Source organism: Protopterus annectens, chromosome 3.part1 (assembly GCF_019279795.1).
Source record: "Protopterus annectens isolate FY-2018-M chromosome 3.part1, PAN1.0, whole genome shotgun sequence".
NCBI lineage: Eukaryota > Metazoa > Chordata > Ceratodontiformes > Protopteridae > Protopterus > Protopterus annectens.
Window position 1 is genome coordinate 1,384,984,189 of NC_056732.1, and position 18,512 is coordinate 1,385,002,700.

At 40.7% G+C, this 18,512-nt stretch overlaps 1 protein-coding gene across 3 annotated transcripts in view; it reads right to left on the reverse strand.

The window, feature by feature from the left end:
* Positions 1-18,132, reverse strand: part of LOC122798471 — a 614,991-nt gene extending 596,859 nt beyond the window's left edge. For 2 of the 3 annotated variants that reach the window (XM_044067421.1, XR_006364274.1), the window contains exon 1: positions 17,842-17,957. The gene's annotated coding sequence lies outside the window, so the exon portion shown is untranslated. Of the gene's footprint in view, positions 1-17,841; positions 17,958-18,036 lie in introns of those variants that run through there. The other variant, XM_044067422.1, reaches the window with a different exon arrangement.
* Between the last annotated feature and the right edge of the window lie 380 nt (positions 18,133-18,512).

Consider the following 18,512-nt stretch of genomic DNA (forward strand, 5'->3'; position numbering starts at 1 on the left):
GATCCAGGATAAGCAGCAGAAAACCATTTCTGTCACAGGAAGCCACAAGACTTATCTCAGGTGGTTCCTACACCTAGGCTTTCTTGGTCCCTGCCCTCAAATCCTGTTACATCTTCCTCACACTTCCCATTTGTGTGTTTTGTGATACCCCATTTATGACATTTTTGTGTTACTGTGCCTTTGTCACCTGCCAAATGACTATGAATATGACCCATAAAACCCTCCCATAGTGTGCTCAACTGACATGATGTTTGATGTACAATATGACCACAACATGCACTGACCAGCACAGCCTTCAACTTTATCGTGTTTTCATACAAAACACCTTAACATTAATTAAAATGAGTAAACCATATAAATACTCCAAACATAAAATAACATAATGATTAAATAGGCAAATGAATTCATTTAACCATTTCACCCCAGTTATATGCCACATCAGAAATATGCTTTACATGCCCCACTGAAGGCAACGAACAGAACTCCTAAAGCCACCATGGTAACAAATTCTACACTGGCCTGATAAGAACATGAACTTATCCAGATACTGTACGATACACCTATAGAACTAACAGCAGCACCTCAGAGGTTGAGCACAAAAAGTGATAAAACTGCATGTATCACGTTTACTTTGTGTAACACTGTCACTTTACGGCTATCATGGTCCACAGCTACTGACCAAATGTTTCCCCATATATGACATTTAATCTGTGCAACCCTGTTACTTTATGGCTATCATAGTCCATAGCTATTAACTAGATCCTGACGCTTCCCCAGTGGTGCTATGTACTGTACCCACTGGTTCCCAAGGAACTTGCCAGGATGCGTCATCCTATTCTGTCTCACCAGCTACTGTAGTGTATGGGACAGATCCACAAAGACCCATGACCATCTCTGCTGCACATTATCATGATGTGTAGCATAATACAGACAGCTAAGAGGAGTACTGCAATGTGTTAAGGCAGCACAAGTGTCCTCAGCATACCAAAGGATTGATCAGTGAATTTCTAGGTCTCAGTATGGTAAGTGCTATATTGCATTTCAAGCACAGTTTTGACATTATGTATAGAATTCATGAGATAGGTCTCGGGGAGTATTCAATATTATCTGCAAGACAAAACAAAAATACTTCTGGGGAGGTTAGTGGCTATATGTATAGTTGAGTATCTGTACAGTATGAGTACGCATTTACTTTGCACAATGAGCCTGCAGATGAGTACATATTTACTTTGTACAACAAGCTCACACTCACTGGAAGCAACAATACATTTGTCAATTATAGAGACACACACACACACACAATCCCCTCTGCATTGTAGACTACCTGGCAATTCCACAGGCAGTAGCCCTTCCAGTTCACAAAGATCTGTGACCACGGATGGTTGAACTACTATTGCTACTTGTGTAACCTGTGGAACTCAGTATCTCATAAAAGCCTGAGATATTACAGAAGCCATGCATTATTGGTTCTCTGTTGCTGTCCCAAGAGAGCAGATATACTCTTTCACATGTAGAAGCATGACACTGAAAATCTTGTCAAGTACTCATGAGGTAGATACCCGCAATATACCCAAAGTATCCCTGGCTGGTCTTCAGAAGGTCTTAGTAGCCAAAATAGCAAATATTACGCAGACTTTGGGTCTCCGCAGGAATAGGAACAACATACATTCCCTTAGCTTAAGCATACAGGTGATATGCATCTGCCAGACCCCTTATTACATTCTGATCTACACAGAAGCAGTCATTCTTCTCCTGGTCAGTCATGTTATGTTAGCATCTACTATCTAAACCTTTGCTATTGCCATGGGCTGCTATGATGTACAAATGGGTGAGAGTTAGCCACTGCTTTACCACTGCTAGCATTTTACTGATATGCAGCTCTGAAATTTCCCAAATCCTGGGTCATTGTAGAATCACACAGTGAGATACAAACGCTACCACACACAGGATTTTGAACCATGACACACTTGCCTGCCTACATCTGACTGCCATTACTGCATTATGTAGCTACACAACTTAACTCATAAGCAGTAGTTTGTGTACATTGCATAATACACAATGCAGTCGGCTGGACTCCTGTCCTACTTGAGGCTCCAAATCTGCCACATCCTGCTGATTGCCACTAAAAGTGAAACATGCCATTGTGTACTATGCAACTTGTTTATGAAGTCTACCAGTTGCTTCATATAAGAATCCACAAGTATGCACACATTAGTAGGCCTCAGGGCTATTAAACTGTTACTTAGCATCAAATGTTAAGTTACCTGATTTGAGACTTGAAAGTTCTGGTTGTCTAGCAACTTTGCTTTACAAGGAAGTTATTTGGTTTTAATTTTTTTCCCCAGGAGTTAAAGAGTTCTGGTATGATGCACAAGGGACAGCAGTGTCTCTTATCCTTTCCCTAACCTGTGCATACAAAAAAGGTCAAAATTCAGTAAAAAGGCAACTAGGTCCATATAGAAACCAATGAGTGAGAAGTAAACCTTTTAAGAAAAGAAGGCGGCAGTGGATGTTGAAAAACAAAAAGGGACAGAAAGCAGAAGCAAAAATGGCTGTGACAGAACGGGAATAAATGTGGACAACAAACGACATCCAGGGCAGTCCAAGTAAAAAAGATATAATAGATGAGGAAGTAACCTCAAAAAAGATATTTTCAGACACGTAAGAAATATCAGCTTGAGGTTGGAGAATACCAAAGGAATATGGATAAAACCACAACGGAGGTCAATGAAGTTGTAAATGAGCACAATGATTTGACTTCCGCGGTGGTGCAGCGGTAGTGTTGTTGCCTCACAGCAAGAGGTTCTCCAGTTCGATTCTCGGCTGGAGTGCGGGGAGTGCCTTCTATGTGGAGTCTGCATGTCCTCCCCGCGGTTGGGTGGGCGTTTGAAACACATGCGTAAATGGTCGTGCCTTCGTTGAAGGTTGAATGTCGAGCTAGCACCTCGGCGTTCATGAAAATCTACTGCCAATCATTAGCGTACTGGAGTTACGGGAAAAGCCGAAAGACGACAACAACAACAACAAGACAATGAGGTATTAAATGCTAAGTCTGAAGCTGAGGATGCAAAATTGGACTGAATGGAAATAAATATAATAGAGTAAGAATACAGATCATAGAGAAAAAAAAATTTAAGATTCACAGTCATGGAAGAGTGGAGAGAATGAAGGGACTGCAAATCATATGCACATAAGCAAATGGCCTCCCAGAAGCAGAAATTCTTACAGAAAGGGCCCACTAGAGTGCATGCAATCCCACCAGAAAAGCAAGGGAGGGCTCCAGACCAATTAGCAAGGGAGAGTCTATAGGTTCATAGGTGTTTACCAGTCTAACGACAACAAGGGCCTTTTATGCCTAGCCATGCATCCCAAATCTCTGACAAGTTTTGATACCCTCGATAACTGTAAGCATGGGCCTGGGAGATGAACCATTTACAGGTTACTTGTGTCCATTAGAGACATAGGTGCCAAATCAGGGATGAATTTCCGGTTTCCCATCCAATTGTCCAAGTTGCACTTGAATTGGGTTAGGGAGGAACTCTGCTTCATATGGATGGGAAGCCTGTTCCATAGAAGGGGTAGTCTGTGGGGTACATACCTAACTCTCCAGCCAGTCCTATTTATATCACAGGCAAGGTTTAAGTCTTTAGAACAGGTAATTCTGGTGCTGTTTTGTTTTGTGGATATGCAGGAGGTCCATCAGACTGGAGTCTGACAATGTCCTGTATAACAGGCAAAGATTTCCCCCTCAAAAGCCTGTAGGAAACAGAATACAGGGATAGGGCCTTGAGGCGGTATGCAAAGGCCATTTTACTTATGCCCTGTATTCTTTTAGTGAGGAACCTCTGTGCCTGGTTAGGAACACACCAAAGGGGGCATTGTACTCAATGAGAGGTCTGATGAATACCGAATACAGTGGAACAATGACTTCCTTGGACTTAGATGCCATACCTTTGTTTATAGTTGTGCAATACAGAATGATTTTTTCACCACTGTAGACACATGATGATCAAAGACTAGATTACTATCTATGTGTGCCCTTAAGTCCCTGACTACTGTGTCAACTCTAAGGGGTGTGTTGTCAATATGATAGTTACCAAGGGTGGATGATTTCCCAAAGGATACTATCATGCATTTCTTGGCATTTAGTTTTGGTCCATGGCTCTGACACCAGTTGTCAGTTTCAGCCCCTCCTGGAGAAAATTTGTGTCATTGTAAGATTCAATGACAGCTCCTAATTTGCAATCATCTGCAAATTTAGTCACCCAGAGACCACTGACATTGGCCTTGACATCTGAGAAATAAATGCTAAAAAGGAGCCGTCCAGGGATTGATCCTTGAGGGACTCCACTCATAAATGGCCTCATTGTAAAGGTGGACTCCCCAGTTCTAACTTCCTGGGTTCTATCTGTGAGCCAGTTGGCTATCCACCATCAGACATAAGGGTTTGTACTTAACCTCCTGAGGTTGTCAACAATGCCCGAGTGGAGTATTGTGTCAAATGCCCTGGCCAAGTCAAGGCAGGCAGTGTGAATGATTTTGCCCTCATCCATTGCTTTGGTGACCTTCTCAAAGAAGTCCACCAGGTTGAGTAGATATGATCTGCCCTTCATGAAACCAAACTGGCTTGGGTCCAGTGTCTGGAGCTTTACTATATCTCTGTTGATCATCTCCATGATAACTCTTTCCATGGCTTTACATATAAGACTAGTGTGACTTATGGGTCTGTAGCTTCCAGGGTCCGTAGATAGCCCACCTTTGTGCAGAGGGATGACTGTTGCCTTTCTTCATTCATGAGGCACGAAGCCTGTTTGGAAGCCACAGTTAAATAGTAATTCTAGAGGCCCTGATAGGTCACGTTTCATGCTATTTAGAAGGCATCCTGGGATTTTGTCTGGACCCATTAATGCAGTGTTCTTGGTCTTAGACATACAATTAATGACCTGTTCCCTAGTGATAGTGACAGTAGGGGGGAGCTATATTTGATGATATTTCCTGAGGAAAGGTTGAGGGGGAGAGAGGGGTAAAGATGGAGCTGAATTTATCAGCCAGGAGGTTTGCTATATCTTCTGGCTCAGTATAGTTGACTCCATTTACAATGAGTTCTGCCAAGATCACTTACTACTGGGTCAACTCTTACATGTTTTATGGATGGAGTAATTAACTTGGGTTGACAGCTTCCCAAAGGTCATTGTAATTCATTTCTGGGCACCGAGTTTTAGGCACTGGCTTTGGCACCAGTTATTTGTCTGTGTTAAACCCTCTTGCAAGATGTTGGTGTCTTGGGAGGAATCTATAATAGTTTCCAGTTTACAGTCATCTGCAAACCTGACGTCTGAGAAGTAGATGCCAAACAGGAGCGGGCCCAGCATGGAGCCGTGGGGTATTCTGCTGGCGACCAGTCTCTTGGTGGAGGTGGTCCCTCTGATCCTGACTTCCTGTGTCCTGTCTGTGAGCCAGCTGACAATCCAGAGAGTTATGTCGGGATTTTTGCCTGGCTCAGACAGCTTGTTGACAATGCCTGTCAAGTTCAAATTGTGTACTCACTTCTGAGGTGGACTTTGGACCTTAACAACTTATTTCAAAACAAGACACGCTGAATTTCCAAAAGCAGAGGAAGTCCTTGTGATCAAACATTATGAATACAACAGTGCAAAACACTGCAAATTAATAAAGAAACTGAGCATTTCACTTGTTAGTACCTCTAGTCAAACCTTCCTTATAAAGCTTGACTGCACTACTGCTGATAAAGAAATGCTTGCAGGTATAACGAGCACACCTGCGGGTATACAAAGAGGTAGGTGCAATCACTCACACAGAGTCAGAGGCGGTAGCCTTTCAGAGAAATTAAAAGAAAAAACTCCTAAATCATAACAGCAGTTTGAAAACAGAATGATGTATGCTATCCCTAGCAATGTTAATAAAACAAGGTAGCACTACAACAGAAGGAATCAGAACTTAAAAACATGAATTATACTAAAGGCAGACTTCACTTACACCCACAAACATTCCTGATCCTACACCTACACCCCTGTGCCCCGCTTATCTTACAACAATGCTAAGACATGTTTTAGCAACTTCTCAGATATGTGTATGTTCTCACTAGGGCTCAGCATTTTGCAGGAACACAGGAAAGGGTTAGCAGATCAAGGAAGAGAATGCAAAATCCCGCAAAAAGCAGAAAAGGAACAAAGAAAAGCAAATTAGCTAAACGGAAGACCTACTGCGACTGTAGTGAGTGGCATGGATGTACACAAATACAGATCCTACAATACCAATGTTCAAATATGCATATTATATCAAACATCCAAGCACTTGCTGAAGTTCTGTCTACTGCAGGGAGCCCAGGGAAAGGCAACACAATAGGGAAGTGAATGCAAAGTCCCAAACGAAGCAGAAAAGTGTTAAAGTTAAAAATACTAAAACTGAATATTCAAGTCATGCTCCTAGCTACAATGACAAAGCATAAGTATAGTTTTCTAAGGTAAGGCACCTCACAGTTACTGTATTTGTATATATATATATATATATATATATATATATATATATATATATATATATATATATATGTATATAGAAGGGTAGCTTTGCTGACACACTGACCTTTTCTCAAACCATCTATCATCATGGTAATGCTCTTCTTTGCTGACACACTGACCTTTTCTCAAACCATCTATCATCATGGTAATGCTCTTCCTCAGGAAGGGTTACTGTAACAGCAAATTATACCATCTTTGCAGATCTCAAAGCAGTACACTGTTACCTGTGGAAGTTTGGCAGTTACAGGATCAATTGCAACACAACCATGCCAAAACATATCTTGCATCTTGACTGTGCCTCAAGTTGTGCAGCGTCTAATATCTTGTACAGAAAAATCTTTAAAGAAAGCTGCAGCTGAAAATGGGTACTTGCCTAGTGGGACTACTCCAGTCAAGAAAAAGTAAATTAAAAAAAGTTGCTGCTGCCCTATTAGAATGTGCTGTTTGTTCCTTGTAAAGGTATATGGCAGCGTTAACAGCAAAAGACAATGCAGCTGGCCGGCCACCTTCACAAAATCTGTTTATTAACAAATGGGCCCAATTTTCCTTTTCTAAAAACAGCAAACAGTCTGTGTTGGCTTTTGAGCTAGTACCCTGGTATTGTACCATTGCTTTTTGTGGACTTCTACAATATACAAAATATGCTCTCCTTAATTTTGCTAGTGTGGACGAAAGCTTGGCATATGGATGGACTGATTAAATTAACAGCATCAATCATCTAAAAGGCAACTCTTAGATTTTCAGTACCATTGATTAGATTATAAAATAAAACATAATGGAAAAAAGGGACATAAACAACCATCTACAGATTTTTTTAAAATTATGTAAAATCACAAAATGTGGCCAAATTAAGATGGAGAGGATGAAAGCACAAAAATTAAACAATTGCTTAAAATACAAATTTGTAAGTGATTAAAAAGTTAATCTTCTTATTGGGCTAGCCAGTTTTCCAGGATGCTAGAAACAACAGGATGATGTGCGAAAAAAAATCCCTTTGAAATACCAGCAAGCCAAGTTGGGTACACCATTTTTATTTGTAATTTTAGCAAAACAAAAGTTATAGCCCAAGATGTATGATGCTTTTTCTTTATTTATTTGAATCAGTTTTACTATGCCTTATCTAAAAATAAAATACATCAATATTTTTATTATGTACAGAACATAAAAATTCAAAAAAGGGAGGCTTGCCACAGGGGTTACAGCTGCTGCTGCCCCAGAATGCTTGGTTCATTTCCTGGCTAAATGACTTGTGTGTGGAGTTTGTAAGTCTTAACTATGCCTGCAAAGCTTTCACTCCTATATCTGATAGACATGCTAGTAGGTGAACTGGTAAAACTCAAAAATTATCAATATGTATGCATATATCTGACTCTTGGAGGGGGAAATAACTGTAAAATTATGCTATAGTCTACCTTGTTTATATACTGCATTATAGACCTTGTAAGCTACACTCTACGTTGTTTACACAGTCTATTATGCATGTAACTGATTGTAACTGCATTTAGTATGCATGTTTGCTATTGCCCAGTGGACTGGTCATGCCTGAAAACTACACTGTTGTTGGACCCAGTCCACTTACCTGTTAGCAAATTAAATAAACAAACATCAGATATTCATCTATTTACATAGGAGTCAATTAAAATTAATCAACTAATGGCAGTGATTACTTGCAGTGACCAAAGGGACACCCAGTGCAACCAGCATAGAAGACTCAGCTAACTTGGCTTCTCTTAACCACAAACAGTGTGATTCCAGGGGATATTTATATTAGTTACAGAGATATGAGGGCACATCTTCCTACAACACTCAGGGCAGACTTCACAGAACTTTTTGAGAGACAAGGGATCCATTCACAAAGATGAAGTAAGCAAAGGAGTTAAACAGAACCACTAGAAGTAATCAATGTGTCATCTAATCACATTTTAAAGAAACTTGGTTCATGCATCTGGAGTGTTTCTCCCAGGGCCTCAACTGAAAATGGTCTCTGTCCCAGTCAGACTTTCCCGGTAAACAAATGTTAAATAAAGAAAAAATAAATAAAATAAACTCATCCCCTTTCCAATCGTCTTTGCCTACAAACTGTAGAACCACAATTAGTTTTATGTATACCAGGAATTATCTGTCAATGCTGTCCGATTTTAGGTGAAACATGCATTTCGTTACTAGGAATTGTGGTTAAGCACAGGGTTTGATTCTCACCACAGAAAATTAGCTAGGCCTAATATAGTCCACTAGGGCAGCTAACTTAGTACTTGTCTATGAACCTATTTGGCAGGATACTATACCAAATGTGGTAGGTATGGCATGTAGTAAAGGTGCATTTGATTTATGGTGGGGGTTTGGCATAATGGTTAAGGTCTTTACCTCACAGTCAAGGTACAGGATTTGGTTCTGATCTCAAGCTATTGGCAAAGTTTAAAATTACCATTTTGAGCAGTTAGCCTAGTATTCACCTATGAAGGTCATAAATGGAAAAAATATGCAGTTAATAGCATGACCCCCCCCCCCCCCCCACAGATGCTCTTTTGTCATTGCCAGCTCCAGCCCTAAAAAGGAAGATAGTTTGGGAGTTGTTGCAGATACTAGTAAACCAGGCAATGGATGGGGGCACTAGAGGTACACTAAAAAGAATGAAGTAGGAAGGGAGAAAAATGTACAAAACATTCCAAAGTTTGTCCAGTATTTATGTTAAGCATGGTATAAAGTGTTGTTCCTAAGATTGTAGTTACGGTCTCTCTGACTTTCAACAGGCACTCAAACTGGATTCTTTCTTTTACTAGTGTTCACGATATTCGCAGAATGCAATACCTTTTACAAAGTATTTGAAAGCTCAGGCTATATCCCTGTTTACTCTGGGTTTTGACATACTTCATAGCATTCATCCCAAATGTCCTTGATTTACAATGAAATTTTAGCCCTATCCTTCTTAATCCCTCCTAAAACTGCAGTTTTCTGGCAAATCCCTGAGGATGAAAGTCACTAAATAATGATAAATTTTGAGTTTCAGACTTTATATCTTTCAGAAAATTAATGCTAACACAAAAGCTTTAATTCTATCAATGTTCTAAGTTTATAACAGCAATATTTAAAATCTGTCCCTATGTGTGTGTGCCTTTGTCCCCACATTATTTTTGACCGTGTCCACAGTTCTTAAGAGGTATGCCTCCCATACTTCACTTGCTTTTTTCTGTAGGAGATACTGACAGTCTGGCATTAAATTTTCTTTATTTATTCATTCCTCTGATAGCTCCACCCATTTCCCTCTTAAACTCAACCATTCAAACCAAACTTACACAATACTACAAGAGAGAATATATATACCAAATTCTAAGCACAATATTTGAGTTTAATAGAGAAAAAAAATTATACTAAGCCTGAGCCAGTATTGATCGCAACCTCGCAGCTGAAGTGGCAAACGAGATCTGGGTAGCTGACACTGGGCATTTTGGGATAAGTGGTAGCCTCGAGCCAGTAAAGAACTCTTGAGCTATAGTAAGTGGCCGAGTCAGAGCCGAGGATCAGCTCTGAACCCATCCAGCAAGAACAAAGGCGAGATTGGACAACTTAACATCCCAAGATGCTTTCATTTCCACTGAGTCTTAGCTCACCAACAACCATCTCCTTCCTACTCAACCCCCCCCCCAAAAAAAAACTAATGCTATTCTTACCCAAGCAATTCTCCCATGATAACTCTAACTTTACAATTACTTCTCTTAAGAATACTACAACTGATGTTCCACACACTAAGCTGTTAAGTGTAACAATTGGCAATCTTAAATTTGACCTGCAGTGATATGATCAAAACGTTGACGTTCAAAACAAATTCTGATTAAATTGTAACTGTTATTATATTAAATTTTGAACAAAGCCTGATTAAACTGTAACTTTTATTCTAAGCCTTTGGTTGAAGCACTTGGGCTTCAGACCAGTGGTTTTACATTAAGAAGGTTTGTGGTCTGCACTGTTGTGGCAGGACATGTAGCTTACATCCTTCTAAGCTGGTGGTTGCTGATTAAAGGCTCAGTTGTCTGTTATTCTAAAAGTGTATTAGTTCTGGTTTAAGCACTTGGGCTTCGGGCCATTTATTTTACATTAAGAAGGTGTGGTCTGCACTCTTGTGGGAGGACAGGGTAGATTTTGCCCTTCTGAGCTGGAAGTTTCTGGTTAAAGGCTTATTGTGCCTGCTTATTTGAACTATTTCTTTCTGAAATTGGTATGCCTTGTTTGCTGTAGCATAGACTAAATTCAGACCTGCTTTGTTTGTATAACTTGAGCACTAATCCAGACCATCTTTTTTTGGAGAAGGTTCCCCTGCACCCTAGTGGCAGGAGTGTGCAGTTAGAACTTGTCTGACTGAAGACTGCTGGAACGGGGCTCAGTGTTTAGCTTTTTATTGGTTAATTTGTTTAAATCAGTTTGCTCATTTGCTACTGTTATATTAAAAAAATACACTTTATGTATCGCTGCTTAGCTAGGATTAAACAATTCCTGGTGCCATAAAGTCTGCTCTTCAAATTTTCCCTTGGAACTAGCCAGTTTTTTAGTTTTAGCACTCAAATCTGTTTCTTTGTGCTCAGCGCTTGTTCAGAAGTTGTAAGCACTAAATAAGCTACAAATTACTACTGCACTCAACTTTCCTCGCTTGTCTAGAGGAAAACAGTTTTTAGTACTTAATAAATAAGCACCTATTCAGGTATGTCTAAGGGTCAGCTCCCGGTGTTTTCACCTGTCTACCTGATGAATCTGGACATCTTGGGGCAATGCAGCAAATGCCTCATGTACACAGACAACCCTCTCCTCCTACCACCCAATACTACAACCTGTGAGAGATGCACTTATATAACCAAACTGGAAGCAAAGCTCTCTTCACAAAAGACTGGACTAGACAGTCAAGCGGAGAAGGTTAACACTTGCACCACACCACACTCATCACATAGTCCTTCAAAACGTACACCACCAAAACCCACACATAGAAACACAAAACATGCACCTGCATTTGCAGAGGCTCTCAATAAAAATCTGCTCAAGCAACAGAGACCTCCAAAGAAGAAACACAAGCAACCTCCACCCCCCCAACACAACCCAAAGACACATAACCCACAAACTCAGTGTGTCACTCAACCACAGCCCATAAGGCACAACAACGAACCCAACACTCTAGTCATAGGTGACTATAGTCAGGCACACTGATGTTCCCACTCACCAGGGTAAACAAGGAGAAAGTTACTGTCAGCTACCTGTCGGGTGCCAGGATCAGCCACATTAACGCACACACTCAGGTCACTCCACAAGTACAAATATGACTCTGTCATTGTCCATGTTGATGTGAATGATCTGAGACGTACCTCCCTGGACTACATGAAAAGAGACATGGAGGAGCTCTCCAATCTTGTAGTCCAGGCAGGTATGACCCTAGCACTGAGTAGCATCCTCCCATCACCCAGAATGACACCACAGTACAAGAACAAAATGATTGACTTCAACAATTGGCTAAGCTTCTGGTGTCATTCTAAGGGGATCCAGTATCTGTCTGCTGGGATGACATGATCGACAGACCACAATGCTTTGCCAGAGATGGGCTGCACCTATTGCCCTTGGGATTCCGGATACTGGCTAAGGCTCTTGCCACCCATATAGTGCCTTTTTAGGCAAGGTTCAAATGACAAATTCACCACTGTAACAGCAAGCAAAATCTGAGTGTAATGCTACTCAATGGTAGAAGTCTAAACCTCAAAATGCATTCACTCGAGGCACTCTTTAAAATGGAGAACATCGACATCTGTGCTGTGACAGACACTTGGTTCAAGGCTCCAGAGAACACCCCTGCATTACCAGGCTATAATTCGTACCACACCTTTCAGCCACCTAACCTGAACCGAAACACTAAAGGCGGAGGCGTGTCCATATTCATTAAGGATATCCACACTTCCAGGCTAGTTGCTCAGCATAATGCATCCGAGATTATCCAAGTGCAACTAACTCTGGGCAAGACCGCAATCCAAATTGTAACTTGCTACAGATCCCCCACCAAGCCGCAGGATTCCCACTCCTCATTTCTTGACACATTGGAAAATATTAGGGTACAACCCAACACCCTAATAATGGGTGATTTCAACTACACCACCATTAACTGGGAAAACTACTCATGTACAAACTCTTTTGCTCAACGTTTTCTGGAATTCATAAATTCCAACGCCTTCGATCAACATATCAACACCCCCACCAGGGGCAGAAATATCCTAAACCTGGTCATTACCAACATGGGAGACTGGTGTTCCACACCAAAAGTCAATTCCTCGTTGGTCAGATCTGACCACAAGCTAATCAACCTAGACATCCACATCCCACCCACACCCCTCATTAGGGAAAACCACTGTAAATAAATTTCTCCAAAGCCAACTTCATGCTTCTTAAGACAGAAGAGGCAAACTTCACGACACCCATGCAGATGGACAATTGAGGTACGACTGCTGAATCCTACACAAATACACTTTATAAGCACTTACACAAGTGCATGGATTGTGCTATCCCTAAAAGAACTAAGATGCTATCCTCCAAAAAAAGGAAGCCAATCTGGTGGCCCCCTGCCATAAACAAACTCTACAATAGAAGAAAGAAACTGTTGCAAAAAAAAAAGAGTAAAATCCCATGATTGGTGGAACTCCCTGGTCAGCCTCAGTAAGAAGCTGAGATCCCTCATACAATCCTCCAAAGCTAGTTATGAAAAATAAATTCCAATGATTCTAAAGACAACCACAAAGCATTCTATAGCTATGTCAAGAATCTCAATGGCAACACTCAGATCTGCTCTAAGTTACAGCACAATGGCACTAAATATACAGAACCAACTGATATTGCTAACATCCTGGCAAACAGGTTCAGTGCTAACTTTACCCCCGTCTCTTCCCCTAAAACGCCCATCTCTATACCGGAAGAATGCAAAGTTCCTGTAATCACGGCTGCACAGGTAAAAAACACACTCTCTAAAGCCAAGAACACAGCATCCATGGGACCTGACAACATCCCAGGCTACATTCTACAGGAACTACAGAATGAACTGGCATGCCACCTAAGCATCATACTCAGTCATAGCCTCACCTCAGGCTTTGTGCCCACTGAATGGTGCACAGCGATGGTTATCCCACTCCACAAAGGGGCAGCCACCACGGACCTTGGAAACTACCACCTCATTAGCCTAACAAGCCTGATCTGCAAGGCCATGGAACGTATCATCATGGAACTTATAAACAAAGACATTGGTAATCTCCAAACTCTGGACTCCACCCAATTTGGGTTTGTAAAAGACAGATCATGTCTCCTAAACCTGACAGACTTCTTTGAAGCAGTCACCAAAGCTATATCAACCTATCTAGATCTCGCTAAGGCTTTTGACACCATCCCTCACTCTGGAATTATAGATAAACTCACTAAAGTAGGTATAAATCCCTATGTCACAAGATGGGTTGCTAACTGGCTCACTGACAGAACCCACACTGTGGAAGTAGCAGACTCCAAATCCGACTTCAGACCAGTGACAAGTGGAGTACCACAGGGTCCTCTCCTGTTTGGTATCTACTTTTCTGAAGTACAGATGAACACAGAAGGTCTTTGGATAATGAAGTTCGCAGATGACTGCAAACTAGGAGCCATAATCGAAACTCCTAACGATGTGGACATCCTACAAAAGGGCCTCACTGAGACAGATGTCTGGTGTCAAAGCCATGGCCTCAAGCTCAATGCCAAAAAGTGCATTGTCACCTCCTTTGGTAAAAACTCTGTACACATGAGCTACCACATAGGTGGTAGTCTACTTAACACCGAAAGTGTGATAAGAGACCTTGGGACACAGACGGACAGTAGTCTCTCCTTTGATAATCACATCGCCACAGTAGTCAGTAAATCCTTCTATGTGGCACACATCATCACAAAAGGTTTCTCATCCAGGAAAAAAGAGGTAATTGTTCCCCTCTACTCGTCACTCATTAGACCCATTATAGAGTACAACGCCCCTTTTGGTATGTACCTCACAAGACATCTACAACAACTGGAAAGGCCGCAGAAATACCTCACAAAAAGGATTACTGGCCTCAAACAGATGCCCTATGCAGACCATCTCAAAAAACTCCAGTTTTACTCCATCGCATATTGCCTACTCGGAGGCGATCTCTGCCTAACATACAAAGCTATGTCAACCCAGAGCTGTTGGACATGCTCCACTTAAAGAAATCTCAATCCCTCCGAGCAACACACTCTAGGGACCTAAACCTTTCACCACAATAAACAAAACATGCTGGAGGGATAGATTCATGTCCCAAAGATTTCCCATACCCTGGAACAAACTACCTATCTATATCAAACAAAGCTCCTCATTAGCACTCTTCAAGAAAAATCTTGATGATTGGATGGGAAATAGGAAATTCAACCCGGGGATCACATCTGTGGCTCTGCTCGACAGGGGCATAGGAAAATAATTTTCTTGGGTGGCGAAAGCCAGGGTACCTTTTTGGCTAGGCTTATATAGGCCCTAGGGCCAATAGCCTGGTACCTACCTATGAACGTCGAACCATAATGCCGAATTCTTGCATACTAATTAGGTTTAATTGTCAGATCTGATGAATTCAGCAGATTCGACATTTAGATCGAATAGCAAACGTGATGTCCACAAACTAGGGTAAGTCTAGCCCCTACCCCGCAAATTCACTGTTTTGCAGGGGGCAAGCCCCCCTGCACTCCCCTGTGCCCCCTGCTAAGTAAATATTCCAACTCCGAGATCGCACTACAGTGAGGAAAGGGATGGATTTTCCAGTCCACAGTGTAGCACGATCTGTACTCCTAACATCGAGTTTCGTATCAGTGAATGCAAAGTGGCATTCACTGATACAACTGTCTCGCTCAAGTAACATTTGGCAACCCGGAAATCATCCAACCATATTTCGACATTCCTGTGCTCGCCGAATGTTACTTCAACATTTTGATAGTAAAACTGACTTGCATATCAATAACAACATAAAATTACAAATCAAAAATTGGGTATGATGTACATGGTTAAATAATTCATCACCAAATCCACTAAAGTAACTCTAGTCACCACTTATCTTTTACATCCCTTCTATACACTTCTCCTAGTCTAACTAACCTTCAGTCTTCCCTTAAAGTAAAACTCAGTGCTATAACATGATAGCTAAATCTGCCACTGATCAGGCTCCCTATTCTCACCACTGCTCTGCTCTCAAAAGCTTTAAATGGCTAGAACTACCCCACCTACTGACTTTTAATCAACTAATGTTAACACACAAAATACTGTATTACAACTCATTTTCACAAAAAATCTTAACACTACTTCAACATTATATTCCATCTTGTGACCTACATTCTTCTTACAAGCATCTACTAGCCATATACAAACCTCATAGATCAAATGGAGCTAGCCTATATTCACACTATGTTGCCAAATCCTGGAATAGCTTTCCAGAACCAATCAGACTAATACCTCATTATTATTCCTTCAAGCCTCGACTGAAAGAACATCTATCCAACAACTGGATCTGCCCATGCTCCTCGACATCGTAGTACTCGTTACTATTCTCTTATATCTGGATTTACTGCACCTTCTCTTGACCCATCCTGCTACCCTCATTATACACCCTCCTTTCTAGAATTTCCTTTAGTATACCTTTAACACTGAACTATTCTTTTATTCCACTCATACTCAACCCTTTCTCTTTTAAGAAACCTTGACTGTATCTACTGATAAAAAAAAGGTTTGAATTAATATCTGTACATATTGTGTTCTAACATTATTGCTTATCAATGTCTGTATATTGTGTGTTCTGTCATTATTATTTTTTATGTATTTACAAATTGTACTGCTTTGTTATTGTGATAGTCTTTGTAATCTATGTAAATCTGTAATCTTACTATTGTACTTCTGGAGCTTTTCTCCCCGGGCCTCCTCTGAAAATGGGTACACATCTAATTGGACCTTACCGGTAAACAAATGTCAAACAAATAAATAGCCTGCGTTTTCAAATACCTTATAAAAGGCAGTGCTTTCTATCAATATCAAGAACACTGCTAAAACAAAGAGTGAGAAAGTCACACAGAAAGAACAATCAGTAACAACTAAATGAAAACTCCAGCCAAGCTAGAACTTCCACTGAGTGATCTTTTAGCTTGTTACTTGGGATATTTTGCAGTCACCCTGATGGTAATGGGCATCAGCTAGGTATAAAAGCCCTGTGTTTAGGTTTAATTGTCAGATCTGATGAATTCAGCAGATTCGACATTTAGATCGAATAGCAAACGTGATGTCCACACTATGCTTGTGCTGTGGAGATCATAAAGCCAAAATATGCATATCCACAACACGTGGGGTTTGGCTTTAGTGGCCTGAAACTGTCCACTGAAATCACTTAAAAAGAATTATACAACGACTCCCTATTGATATTTGAAAATGTTCACGCCGATTGGCCCAGCCCAACCAGCGTACCCTACCAATGGAAAAAGGTCCGGTCACCCGGATTTTTTTCCACTGGTATAAATTGCCCCCAAAACTTTTTTTTTTACAATTTAGAAAAAAGAGAGAGAGAGAGAGAGAGAAAAAACGGAGCAATGGAGGCTTTCTTTTCTCTACTGCTTCTGTTTCAAAGCACTGATGTACTGGGTATGCGTGGGAATGGAAGTCCCATACGCATGCGCAGTACATCAAAATGAAGAAGCAGTATACCACAACCGGCGGAAAAACAGTAATCCGCCGTTATACAAAGACGTTATTTAAGAAAAGTATTTTTTTCTTAAATAATGTTATTGTATAATAACAATAACCAACTCCGTGACTGTGCGTTCTGTCAGGACTGCAGTTTGGTTCGAACCGTACGAATCAGCCGCCCCTAATTTTCGTATCTCTGATCTTGACTAAACTCTTAGCGCTGTCCCGTTTGTTCCCTCCTAAAACTGGTGACTTTTGGAGGAAAGAAAGGTTGATAATTGACTATAACAGTTGTAGTCTTCTTTTACTTCAGAAATTTTAATTCACATTATCTTATTCGGACAATGTCTCAAGTTAATACTATTAATATTTTATAAGCGTATTTTATTACTTCAGTCTATGTCACCTGATTATATTGAAATCCATCCATAACTTATTGAACGCTATGTGGGACTTAACAGTACCAGATGTCTCACTTAACAAAAGGTAGCGGGCTCAAACATTCGAAAACCTAAAATTAAATGCAAGTTTAGAATTTAAGTAAATTATAAGTGAAGAAAATAGTACTAAAATGTCTACAAACATAAACCTTACAGAGTTAAAAAGTTGCCATTACACTTCCCGATACATTCCACTGAGGAACATCCTACTTCGTGAAATGCAGAATATTTAAGAGGACACACACTTCTTAACAACGTATCCCTCCACATCACGTTGTTGCATCACCCCCTCAAAACCTACTAGCAAAATGTGACTGAAAATCAGTTCTTATTTATTGTTCAGTTTTACCAGCTTTCCTCGGTGTTTGTCTCTTATGAGATTTTTATTACTTCGAAAATTTAACAAGTATGTTTTTATAACGCTTTCAACAGTACGCATACCAGTCATTTTATAAACCGGAAGTAACGTTACGACAAAAGTCATTAGTGATTGGCCTATATTATGCGAGTCCCGCCCTCCTTCGTATTAATTGGGTCTGTACATGAGGAAACTTTTTAACTCTTTGCACTTCGTTGAACAAGCCTTGTTTCTTGCCGCGAGGTAGCAATCATGTAGATATCTACCAGTGTAGTACCGTTCTGCGGAGCTTGGGGCGTGTTCTTAATGATTGGCAGGAGATATCGATGCTGAGTGACAGGCATGCTAATTTAAATGTCACGTCAACGGCAACTGTAGTCCGCTCTCAGGTTACCACCCTAATAGGTTTGTTTAGTGATGAAATGTAAATTAAAATACTTTTCTGTAGCAAAGACATAAGAAAACAG